The following is a 13,988-nucleotide window of genomic DNA, read 5'->3' as shown; positions in this document are numbered from 1 at the left end:
ACAGTCTAGTGCACAGCCACTGAAGAAGCAGTACGCGGGGCCACAGAGACAATAGGGGCCGCAGAAGCCCCAGGGGCACTAGAGGGGGCCAGGACAACAGAGACCACCCCAGACACCAGGGGCTCCTAGGCAGGAGGGGGGACCACCATGTCAGCAGTGCAACAAATATCATTATGGCAAATGCATGTTGGGCACCTACAGATGCTTCTTATGAAAACAGGAGGGGCACAAGGCTGCAGATTTCCCTCAGAACAAGGGCCCCACTACCGGCAGAGCATATGTGATACATGCCGAGGAGGCTTAAGCAGAGCCTGACTCTACTTTGATCACTGGTAACTTTTACGATTAAGTTTATTTGTTTATCGCTTTCATTGCCTGTAATGGTATAATCAGTATGTGAATTGACTGTTGGGATCGATAACATAGAAAGAATTAGGATGCATGTTCTACCTAGTTTGGGACTATTTTCGAACTTCTGCAATTTTGAAGATTAGTTTGGTGAAATTTTTGAATTTTGTGAAATCTTGGGGTTAATTCGAATAGGAGATTAGGTTCATGTTGCAATTTTCGAGAATTTGAAGGGCCATGGTTTTTTCGAACTTTAAGGGGATTAATTTGTAATTTTTTATTTTTCTGAGGTTGAATTTATAATTTTGGGAAACGTTAATTGGGTTAAGTCAGTGATTTTTCGAGGATTTTGGGTTAGCTACCGATAAGGAATTCCTCAAGTTCAACAATATTAGATTTGATGGTATGTTTTGTCGCAGGGAGGATATATATTGCAGGAGTAGCCACGCAAGCGTTGTTAGATTCAGGGGCTACGCATTCGTTTATATCCGAATCTTTCGTGAAGCGACTAGGAATCATACCAGTAGCGATGTATTCAGGATTCAGAGTATCGATTCCATCCGGAGATCAGACGTTCACATCTCGGATAGTGAGAGGATTGGAGCTCAGATTGCAGCAGAAGGCAGTACAAGTAGATCTGATAGTACTACCGCAGCCAGAGTTTGATATCATACTGGGCATGGACTGGCTCTCTTCTCATGGAGCAGTCATAAATTTTCGCCAGAGGTCAGTGTCTGTCAGACCTCCCTGTGGGAAGTCGTTTGTATTTGAGGCAGCTAGACATCAGCAGTTCTCACACGTCATTTTCATGCATGTGTGCGAGGAAGCTTATGAGGAGAGGCTGTCAGACGTTCTTAACCAGCATTGTATCAGTGTCAAAGCCAGTCAGTCAGAGGCTGGAGGATGTGGATGTGGTAAGTGAGTTCTCCAGTGTATTCCCTGACGATGTTTCAGGCATTCCACCAGAAAGAGAGGTGGAATTCTCTATTGAGCTCATGCCAGGGACAATGCCGATATCTAAAGCACCATACCTTTTAGCGCCTGCAGATATGAAGGAGCTTAAAGATCAGGTTCAGGATCTGCTAGATAAGGGCTTCATTCGCCATAGTTTTTCTCCTTGGGACGCACCAGTTCTTTTTGTTGAGAAGAAGGATGGCAGCATGCGTCTGTGCATTGACTACCGAAAGCTGAACAGGGTCACCATTAAGAATAAGTATCTGTTGCCTAGGATCGAGGACTTGTTTGATCAGCTTCAGGGAGCCTTAGTGTTCTCCAAGATAGACCTTCGATCCGGATACCATCAGATGAAGGTGAGAGAGTCAGATTTGCATAAGACAGCTTTCCAGACGCGTTACGGGCACTATGAGTTCTTGGTGATGCCCTTCGGTCTGACGAACGCGCCAGGGATCTTCATGGATCTCATGAATCGTGTATTCTAGCTATTCTTGGATCAATTCGTCATAGTCTTCATTGATGATATTCTGATCTATTCGAAGAGCAGGGAGGAGCACAGTCATCATCTGAGTACATTATTGCAGACTCTACAGGATAGACGACTGTATGCCAAGTTCAGCAAGTGTGAGTTCTGGCTCGACAGAGTTGCATTCTTGGGCCACATTGTATCGCAAGATGGCATAGAGGTCGACCCGAGCAAATTGGAGGCAGCCAGAGACTGGCCAGTTCCGAAGAGGGTGACAGAGATCCAAAGTTTTTTGGGCTTGGCAGGTTATTACAGGAAGTTTATCTAGGGCTTCTCTTCTATTGTGATACCTATGACCGCCTTGACGAAGAAGAACGCCAAGTTTATCTGGGGTCCAGAGTGTCAGCAGAGCTTTGATAGACTGAAGCTAGCATTGACTAATGCACCAGTACTAGCTATGCCATCAGGGCAGGGAGAGTTTGTGGTCTATTCAGATGCATCTCAACTTGGGTTGGGCGCAGTTCTGATGCAGCGGGACAGAGTGAAAGCCTATGCATTCCGACAGCTAAAGGTCCATGAGAAGAATTATCCGACTCATGACCTTGAGCTAGCAGCAGTGGTATTTTCCCTGAAGATCTGGAGACACTATCTGTAAGGGAGAAGTGCAGGATTTTCACAGATCATAAAAGCCTGAAGTACTTCTTCACACAGAAAGAACTGAACATGCGACAGAGGAAAAGGCTTGAGCTGGTGAGGGATTATGATTGTGACATTAGCTACCATCCTGGTAAGGCTAATGTAGTTACAGACGCTCTGAGTAGGAAGCACGCAGTGATAGCTCATCTGTCAGTACAGAGACCGCTGCAAGCTGAGATTCAGAGATTTGAGCTTGCAGTTTCTGACAGGGGCGAGGCCCCAAGTCTTGCTACTCTGACCGTACAGCCGACTCTGAGAGACAGAATCCGAGCAGGACAAAATTCTGATGAGCAGTTACAGAAGTGGAGACATATGGACAAGGCTAAGGGCCAGAGACTTTATACAGTTGTGGACAGCATAGTCAGACATAAGGACCGCCTATGGGTTCCTAACAATAATTCCCTTCGAGCAGATATCTTGAGCGAGGCCCACAGCACCTCGTACTCCATCCATCCAGGGAGTACGAAGATGTATAAGGATCTACAGACTCTGTATTGGTGGTCAGGGCATGAAGCGGGATATTCTGCGTTTCGTCTCCGAGTGTTTGACTTGCCATCAGGTTAAGTCAGAACATCAGAGACCTGCAAGGAAGCTGAGACCACTCCCTATTCCTGATTGGAAATGGGAGAACATTAATAAGGACTTCGTGACAGAGCTTCCGAGGACTACTGTGGGATTCAATGCCATCTGGGTGATTGTTGATCGGCTCACTAAGTCAGCCCATTTCTTACCGATCAGGAAGACATTCACCATGACTCATTACGCAGAGATGTACATCAGATAGATAGTCAGACTGCATGGGATTCCGGTGTCCATCGTGTCAGACAGGGATCCGAGGTTCACGTCTGCGTTCTGGAAGAGTCTTCACTAGGCTTTGGGTACGAAGTTACTGTTCAGTATCGCCTTCCATCCTCAGACAGACGGTCAGTCAGAGAGGGTGAATCAGATTCTGGAGGACCTACTCCGAGCATGCATGATCAACTTCCAGGGCAGCTGGGAGCCGAAGTTACCTCTTGTGGAGTTCACGTACAAAAGTTATCAGGCATCGATAGGTATGGCTCCATACGTGGCACTGTACGGGAGGAAGTGTAGGTCGCCAGTTTATTGGGATGAGGTAGGAGAGCGAGCAGAGTTGGCTCCGGATTGTGACGCCCGGTTTAGGAATTCATAATTATTCCCTTACTAAGTGCCACATTTTCTACAATATTTTTTTATTGAACTGATATCTTTATTTTTACCATTAAAAAAATTATTATAGATAAAAATTTAAATATTTTATGCTATTATTAAAAGATTATATACAAATATTTACATTCTTATTTCATATATGTACAATTATTTTACAGCGAAAGTTTAACATTTATTTATAAACAGATCATCACAACTTTCAAATGTTCTTATTTCAGCTTCAGTTATTTTCCCCATGTTCCAATTCTTGGGTTCCTTTGTCTGGAAATTACAATAGACGAAAAGAAACAGAGGATTAAGTCTTTGAGAACTTAGTGAGTTTAAATTAGTATATAGCTTTAAAATAAGTTAAAATAGCGCTTCATAATAATTATGCATGAAGTAATAGGCATAACAAATTAGATGTTTTGAATGCCATGAAATGTTAAAATTACTAAGAATAATAGATATATGAAAATTTCATAAATTAACATTGATGGCTCTAATTGAGCACTTATAAGATCATTTTACGAGCCGGGTGAACCATTCTCCGGACCGAAATATTCGGTGCGCGTTGTTCAGATGAACCATATACCCAGGACTTTTGACCCATTGTTCATTGGAATCACTTTCCGGGTCGAAGCCACGTTGTCCAGTGGACTAAATTTCCGGACCGAAATCCATTGTCCATTACTCCATTCATTAATGATATATCAATCCGTTCATAAATATGAAAGACAATATATCAGTAATCGAAATGAACTGTGAATGATATTTGAACATTAAATAAATTCTAATGAAATTTCCAAGCCAAATGCCAAAGGCTTTAATAGAAGAACGAATAGTAATTTCCTCACCTAATAACTTACGGTTTAGGCTTGATTAGTAATCCGAATTGTTGGAGGAAGTCCTAAAAATATATTATGAATTATATTTATATGTTAGAGTTTTAAGTAAATAGCTGATCATTTCCAGATTATTTTTGTTCAAAATTTAACCAGTTGATTTTACTTAAGTTTGCAAAATTCATATTAATTAGAAAATATCTCTAAACATTACGAAAGTTGGCCAAAAAGTCAAAAACATCACAAGGAAGGTTCGGCCACCAAAAAAATGGGGATACGGCGGCGCGTGAGGTATACGCGCCGACAGTTCCGGCGCGTGACTTGCCTTCCGGCGGCCATGCGCGGCCAGGTTTTTTCCAGCTTATTTAACTTTGTAAGATCTTTAATTCTTGTGTTGAAAGTATTTTCAAATTCCTATCCGATCAATACCAAATTTAAATATCGTTTTATGAAGAACTAAGGTACTCCGGCATTCCGAAAATATTAATTCCGGCAATATTTTGGAATGACGGACGGTATGTCCCTTATCTATGCAACAAGAGGCACAACTTTTGTGTTCAAGTCAACCTCTAGTTTTGTGTGTAGCTATAAGAAAGATGAGTGAAAAATACATAGCTTGAAACGGGATTCGGTTCCCATTTTTCGGAATATCTTGGTTTGATTTTCTTGTTCTCGATTGATCCTTTTACATCACCTCCAATGCTACATGGCTTTAGAAATGAGGTGAATAGTTGGTGATTTATTGGAATTTTTCGAAAAAGATTATAGATTTTTCTTCTATTTTTTCTCTTTTCCCCCTTCCTTTCTTCTTCCCTCTTCCGTGTATTTCTTCTCTCTCTCGGTTGATTGTGAATTGAGAATGAGAAAGGATATATATATAGCCGTGGATTCCATGTTTATCCATATTCATTGTATTATTTATTAAATGAAAAAGATTATATTTATGCAAAACTTAATATTATTATAGACTTACAAACATTTAAATACTTTGTACTTAGTTAGAATATATTGTACTTAATGATTATATACATTGAATCTAATTATAAATTATATTACATTGTACTTAATTACTTAACATATACATTGAGCTTAATTATAATATTTTATTATATTTTGGGTATTTGGTCTTGGAATGAGAATCTCATAGCACTTGATGAATTTTTAAGTGTATTGTGATGTATTTTAATGTATTTCTAGATACTTTGGATAAATAAAATTTGTACCGAACAATAATGTGGTAAAAATTATAAAATGAAAATAATAAAATTTAGTTATACTAATAAACTTTAAAATGTATTTATGTACCTTTGTGTTTAGGGTGTCACAATATCCCCTCCTTTTAAAAATTTGGTCCCGAGATTTAAGAGTTATTGGAATAAATGAAGATATTGACATCTCATCTCTTTCTCTGTTTCCCACGTTGCTTCTTCAATTTTGTGGTTTTTCCATAAGACTTTTATAAGCTGAATTGGTCGACCACTGAAGTTCCTTTATTCTTTGGTACAAAATTTTCACAGGTTGTTCTTCATATGTTAAAATTTCTTTCAGATCTATCTGTTGGTGGTCAATAAATTGGGATGAGTCTACTTTGCATTTTCTTAATTGTGATACGTGGAATACATTATGTATACCAGAGATATTTTCAGGTAGAGATAGATGATAAGCCACAGTGCCTATTCGTTCTATCACTTCAAAGGGTCCAACAAATCGAGGATGCAACTTTCCCTTCTTTCCAGTACGCTTGATTCCTTTTCTTGGTGATACTTTTAGTAATACGTAATCTCCGACTTCAAATTTCAAATCTTTCCGCCTCTTATCTGCATAACTCTTCTGTCGATTTTGAGCTGTTTGTATTCGTTGCCTGATAAGTTGTATTTTGTCGATAGCTTCTTGTATAATGTCAGGCCTGATTGCTCGTTCTTGTCCATTCTTTGTGCCTCTCCATTCATCCATATCCCAGTTAAGAGGAGAGCGACATCTTCTTCCATATAATGCTTCATATGGTGCCATTTTTATTGAGGATTGATAACTATTGTTGTATGAAAATTCAACTAGAGGCAAGTGCTTTCCCCAGTTTGCCCCAAAATCCAGCACACATGTGCGAAGCATGTCTTCCAATATTTGAATGGTTCGTTCAAACTGACCATCAGTTTGCGGATGTACAGCTGTGCTAAAATTTAATTTGGTACCAAGGCATTCCTGAAGTTTTTTCCATAATCTTGACGTAAACTTCGGATCTCTATCAGATACTATGGTTGTGGGGATACCATGTAACCGTATAATTTCTTTCTGATATAGTTCATCCAGTTTTTCCACCCCTTAGTTGTGACTTATGGGTATGAAATGTGCTGACTTGGTTAAGCGATCAACAATAACCCATATGCTATTAAAACCTCCTGAGAGCTGGAGTAATCCAGTCACAAAGTCCATAGTTATTTGATCCCATTTTCATTCTGGTATAGGAAGTGGTTGCAAAAGACCTGCTGGTATTTGATGTTCAGCCTTTATCATTTGGCAAGATAGATATTGTGAAATGAAATATGCAATATCTCGTTTCATTCCTTTCCACGAGAAGTGTTTTTTAATCTCTTGGTACATCTTAGATCCTCCTGGATGAATGCTGATCCGAGACTGATGTGATTTTTCCATTATTTCTTTTTTCATTGAGTTAGGCACACAAATACGGTCATGATAGAATAGTATTCCTTGTGAATTGGTGACGAAATTTGTATCAGTACTGAGTTTTGAAACTTCTTGGTCCAATCCTTGATTTTGCTTAATTCTGGTATGAAATTCAAGTTCGATTCTCAATCCGGTCAAGTGCCCACGTGAATGGATGTGTACCCATTCTCTTACTTCTTTCATTTCCAAACAAGCCATGCTAATCTTTCTACTTAAAGCATCAGCCTACTACATTAGCTTTACTTGATTGATAAAGAATGGAACAATCGTAATCTTCCAAAAATTCAATCCATCTTCTTTGCCTCATGTTCAGCTCTTTTTGAGTAAATAAATACTTCAAGCTTTTGTGGTCTGTATAAATATAGAAATTGGAACCGTACAAGTAGTGTCTCCATTTTCCTAATGCAAACACTATTGCTCTTAATTCTAGATCATGAGTGGGATAATTTAACTCGTGATTCTTTAATTTTCTAGATGCATATGCAATAACTTCGTCGTTTTGCATCAATACACATCCAAAGCCTTCTTTTGAGGCATCTGTGTAAACCACAAAGCCTTATGCTCCTTCTGGTAAAGTTAATATAGGTGCACTAGTAAGCATTTCTTTTAATTTGCAAAAAATTTTCTCACACTCATCATTCCACAAGAAAGGGTTGTCTTTGCGAGTTAGCTGTGTCAGGGGAACAACAATATTTGCAAAATCTTTAATGAATCTTCGGTAGTATCCTGCTAGGCCGAGAAAACTTCTAATTTTTGTGATGTTGATTGGTTGTTTCCAGCGAGATATGGCTTCTATTTTTGCAGGATCTACTTCATGTCCTTTCTTAGAGATAAAGTGGCCAAGAAATGACATTTTTTCTAGACAAAATTCACATTTACTGAGTTTGGCATACAATTGATATTCTTTCAAAGTTTTGAGAATCAATCGTAGATGTTGAGCATGTTCCTCGTGACTTCTTGAAAATATCAAAATGTCATCTATGAATATGACAATGAATTTGTCCAAGAATGGTTGAAATATTTGATGCATCATATCCATGAAAGCTGCAGGAGCGTTGGTTAATCCGAATGGCATTACCACAAACTCATAGTGTCCATAACGGGTATTAAAAGCCGTTTTGGAGATGTCATCCTCCTTAATTCTCAATTGGTAATATCCTTGTCGTAGATCAAGTTTGAAATATACTTGAGACCCTTGTAAGACATCAAATAATTCTTCGATGTGCGGTAGAGGATATTTATTTTTTATGGTAACATTGTTAAGTTCTCGATAATCAATGTACATCCTTAGAGTTCCATCTTTCTTTTTGACAAATAATACAGGAGCACCCCATGGAGATGTACTAGGCCGTACATATTTCTTGTCCATGAGCTCTTGTAATTGAAGTTTTAATTCTTTTAACTCTGAAGGTGCCACTCGGTATGGAGTTTTAGATCTGGGTTGTTCTCCAGGTATTAGATCAATGGAAAATTCTACGTCTCTCTGAGGAGGTAAAGTATTGATCTCTTCAGGAAAAACCTCTGGAAATTATTGTACAACTGAGATTTCTGAGATCTTGAGTTGATCCTTTGGCTTATTTATCAAATAAGCTAGAAATCCTTGTCCGTTGTCTTTTAGTATAGCCTTAGCTTCTGCTGTTGATACTATTCCCATGGTATGGTTAGCTTTGGAAATGATTGGATGAGAAGTTTGAAGATAAACTTATTTTGTGTAGCAATTGAACTGGGCTTGGTGTCTAAATAACAAGTTCATTCCAAGAATAATATCATAGTTCTTGATAGGTAATTCAATCAAATCTGCTAGATATTTTTTTTCTTGGAAGTTTAAGGGACAATTTTTGTAAATGATGTCAGTAATCATTGTTGTCCCTAAATGTGAGCTAATTTTGAAGCTATATGGTAGCTGTTCCAATAACAGTGGTAATTTATGTACAAAAACTTTTGAGATAAAAGAATGAGTAGCTCCTGGATCAAATAAAGTTTTTGGCGAACTGGATAATATGGTAACAGTACCTTCTACGACTGCAATGGGGTCAATTTCCTCCTCTTTGTTTCCTAAGAGTGCATAGGCTCGAGCAGGTATCTTTGGCTTTGTTGTGGGTTGAGTCTTCTGCGTTCTTTTTAGACAATCTTGAATACGGTATTGCTCACTTCCGCAAATAAGACATTTCCCACCTTTTCTCCAGCACTTTTCTTCTTAATGATTTGGTAATCCGCAATATCCACACTTTTAACTGTTGTTTCTTGGAACTTTTCCTTTGACAGCTTCTCTTTGCTTGACTGGTTGTGTTTTTTTTTCAAATTTTCTTTTCCAATTGTTATCTTCAAAAAGGTTGGGCTTCCTGATTTTCTTTTCTTCTTCCTCTTTTTTAAGAAGTGCCTTGATGTCTTCTTCTACTCGTAGAGCTTGATTGACAGCAGAAACATAACTGGCAACTTCTGTGGACAATGTTGCCCAACGAATATCTAGATTTAATCCTTGAACAAATTTTTTTTCTTTTTCTTACCTCATCTTCCATGTAGTGTGGTGCATAATGTATAAGACGGTGGAATTCTGTCTCATATTGAGCTACGGTCATGTCACTTTGGACTAAATCCATAAATTCACGTTCTCGGGTATTTATATAACTTGAGTTATATATTTACCTTTGAATTCTTGCAGAAAATTGTCCCACGTTTTTGGGGTGTGATTCTTTGTCAACTTATGTTCCACCGTACACCACCAGTTGTGAGCTGCTTCTTCAAATAAGTAAGTGGAAAAATTCACCTTTTGTTCTTCATAATAATTGAGAATAGAGACTATTTTGTTGATTTTGCTTAACCAAGATTCTGCTTGATACGCATCTGGTTTGCCTTAAAAATTTGGCGGTTTTAATCTCAAAAATCTCTCAAGAGCGCGATCATTTGCCTCAATGTGATGTTCTTGAGCTTGATAATGAGGTCGTGGTGGATTTTGCTGACAAAACTGCACAAATTGATGCATTATTTCAAACATATTTTGTACGTTTTGTTCTTGGGGGGATTGTGTTGAGCGCTTCTGGAATTTCCACCAGTTGCCGAGTTGTGGTCATCTTGAGAGGGAATTTTTTGTCTGATTCTGGCTTGAGGACTATTTTGTGAAGACGTCATTCTAAACACATAAATATAAAATATGAAATTTTATTTGAACATATCTTGCACTATATTTATATATATATATATATATATATCATAAATGTACATAGTTATGTCATAGGGTAAACAAGACATGTTTCAAATATTTACAATACCCAAGCATAATACAAAGAGAACTAGCAAACTGGGTCATCATGCCTACAAAAATTGATGACCTTGATAATCATCATACCTAAAAAAGATTATGATTATTAATACTAGTTATATATTAGTGTCAAATAGTCATTGTCTTCATATCTCGTCGTCTGAGAGATCTATAAAAGTTTTGTGGCTCGTGCCTTCATTTGTGCCTGTGGTTCCCATGGTAACATTTTGATCCGTATTCGGCAGTGATGTATACGGTTCAACTGGGTCTGGTTCATAACTAAGCTCATTAACATTTTCTCTTTCAGGTATGATAGTCATTGGAACAAGTTCATCTACTCCAAATACAAAGTTTTTCCACATGAGGTCAGGAAGAAATTCAACTTCTGGTGATGGCAACAGATAAATTTCTATCATAAAAGGGTTTTGATATGTTGTTGTGTTCATTACTCTAGGATATTCTACAAAAGGGGCTGGTACATACTGTGGAATATTTTTAGTCAAACTACTACCTCCGGTTTCAAATGTGTTAGTGATGGGAGGAGCTGTGGTCTGATTAGTGTAAGATGGCCCGATAACACCAGGTTCCATTCCTTGGATAGATTGATGAACCAATTCACGCCCATGCATGATTAAATGGTCAATGTGGATCGAAGAGTGTGATACTCCTTTTAAGAAACTAATCAAACATCGGTCATAGAATTCATGCATATCTAGTAATTATATAAGGGTACGGTCTCTTTGTATAGTACATGACCCAAATCTCCCTGATATGCTAGATTATCATCCCTCATCTGTTCTTCAATAAATCCATGAAAAGTTTCAGTTGTTCCAAAGGTTTCAAAATGCTCCCGATACATATTCACTAGGCATTTCAAATCCGAGTTTTCTTTGCTTAATTTTGTTATTTCTTCCTCCATTTGTTTGATGATTATAGTTTGTTTATTCCTTGATGTCCCACTAGACTCCGTCATCCTGAAAGGAGACATTTCAATTATGAGGAAAACATAAAGATTAACGTATGACATTATAATAAATCTTAGGCTCCTGTCTCTAGACTCTAAGAAACTTGGCTCTTATACCACCTCTGTGACGCTCTGTAGTGCCAAATTCAGTACACGTATAACTCATGCATTTATTTAATTATTAAAGCATTTATTTAATTTTAAAATGAGTCTTAGTGGTGCTTGATATATGTAAATGAATTATCTTAAATTATTTACGATTATGTGATACACGTTAAAAATATTATCTTGAGTTTCATGTTTTAGGCGATTATTCGAGGCGGGATCGAGGAAAAGAGACCGGGACGAGTTTGGAAATTTTAAAATGTGGTATTTTATTTTAAGTTGAGGATGGGGCCTTTTAAATAAATTATAAAGTTTTAGTATTTTTAAAAGCCTAATTTAATTATTAGGTGATTTTGATTTTTAGTTTTTAAGGATTTAGCACTTGTACACTTTATTTTCAATTAAGGATTTTTATTTTTTTAGTTAGGGGAATGTTAGCATTTTAATTAGTGATAATGATTTTATTAAGCCAAAATTTATTATCCTAATTAAACACACACACGTTTTCACTACTAAACACACACCACACGACATAACACTTACACACACACAATTCTTTCAAGTTTTATTATTTTTGAAAGAGAGAAAACCTAGAGCTTCAAAAGGAAGAGCAGCCGCCCCTCTCCCTTTGTTTTCTAGCAAGTTTTCGGAAGTTTTGTTGCAAGAAAATCGTTCCACGATCACCCCGGATCAAGCCTCGCTTCGTCTCCGCTTCGGTATCGCCGTATCGTGAGTTTTTCACATCAAAAGCACGTATATTCTGTTATTTCTGCATCGATCTCGTTATACTATGCGTTGTGTTGTTATTTATGCGTAAAAATACATGTGTGATGTGTAGAAGTTTGAGCAATGATGTTTGGATCAATTTTGAAAAAGTTTTTGGATCACAAATCACGTTTTTACTGTCTTTTAAAAAACTATGATTTTATTCATGATTTTGAGAAAACTTTCAACATGAAAATTGTAGAACTTTTTGATACCTTCGATTTGATATAAAATTTGAAATATTTGGATGAAAATTGAGTGAGTTATGATTGTTTTGTTGGACTGCTCAAACTGCATCTTTGAAAAGTTATGTATTGATGTGTTCTTGAAGTTTTTGAGTTGCAGGCTTTTTTGGAAACCGTTGGTGGATCGCTGCTGCGTTTGCGTATGGTGAGTATGACACTGGGATAAATTTTGGTGCTTAGGTCCTGTGTCGATAGGCACTTGTTGCATTAGAAGTCGTAGAAAGTATTTTGTTGTCAAAATTCATGTTTACGGATTATGTTGCATAGTTGTTGTGCGTCGTTGTGTTGGGGACATTTGTTTGGGTTGAATCCTTGTCATAGCGTCCTAAGATGATTCTCGTTGCACCGGTTCGAGTCGTTTAAGTGTGACTTTTAAAATTGCATCAAAATGTGTCATTTTTGGGTTGGTTGTGCGCAGGGTTAGCGCCACAGCGCTTGCCAGAGAGCGCCGCAGCGCCCGTTCTGCGCAATCCAAGCGCTGCGGCGCCACAATTGCCTAGGCGCTAGGCAGTGCCGCAGCGCAGCGCTGTCTAGCGCCTAGGCGCTCGTCCATGATTTTTTTAAATACTATTTTAGGCTCATGTCTTCTATGTTTTGGGAAATGTTCACACATCCTGTTAAGAGTTGTTTCGGGAGTTGATGTCATAGCTTAGTACAATGATTAAAGGAGGTCAAGTCCCGAGCGAATTAGAACGTCATAAGAGAATTGTCATTTCGGGTGGTGAGCACGATCATTATGTCTAAGTATGGAAATTATGTGCTTGAACTCTTGTTAGTATGTTGCAGCAGTGACCCCATACGAGATCAAACGAATCCATCGACGCCAAGTAAGTATGTTTGACGTGCAAAGAAAATATTTCAAGTTTTTGAGGTATGCTAAATGTCTTGTGACCAAATTATGTATGGGATTGGAAAGCGGTAAAGCATGACCAGGAACCAATCCACCCCGTTAAATCATGAACGGGTTTATATCAGGATTGGAAAGCGTTAAAACATGAACGGGGACCAATCCACCCGTTAAAGCATGAACGGGGATCTCATGTATGTGGCAGTGGATTTGTCCCTGTCAGCCCAGTACTGTGGTTTAGTCTGATCAGGCGAATTATGTTATGGATCACTCGCTTTGAAACATGCCTCTACGAAAAATTACGAAGTTCATGTATGTTCAAGTATGCAAGCATGTTTATGAAAAGTTTTCACGTTATGGCACGTCTATGTTACGTATGTATGTTCAAGTTTATGGCAAGTTCAAGTTTCAAGTATGTATACGCTATTTTGAAGTTGCATGTGTCTTTATTATGTATTATTCACTACTTCCAGTTTATACGTGTTGAGTTTTTAGACTCACTAGACTTGATCGATGCAGGTGAGGATGAGATGGAGGAGACTAGGGGTGGGGACCAAGGAGCTGGCTTGGACTGAGCGGGAGGCTAAACCCGAGGACCGCCAAGTTTTAAGTTTTTTGAAATGATAAAAATACTCTGATTTATGT

The sequence above is a fragment of the Primulina tabacum genome, chromosome 8, assembly GCF_025594145.1.
Source record: "Primulina tabacum isolate GXHZ01 chromosome 8, ASM2559414v2, whole genome shotgun sequence".
In the NCBI taxonomy this organism is placed as follows: Eukaryota; Viridiplantae; Streptophyta; class Magnoliopsida; order Lamiales; family Gesneriaceae; genus Primulina; species Primulina tabacum.
Note: the sequence above shows the minus strand (reverse complement) of the source record.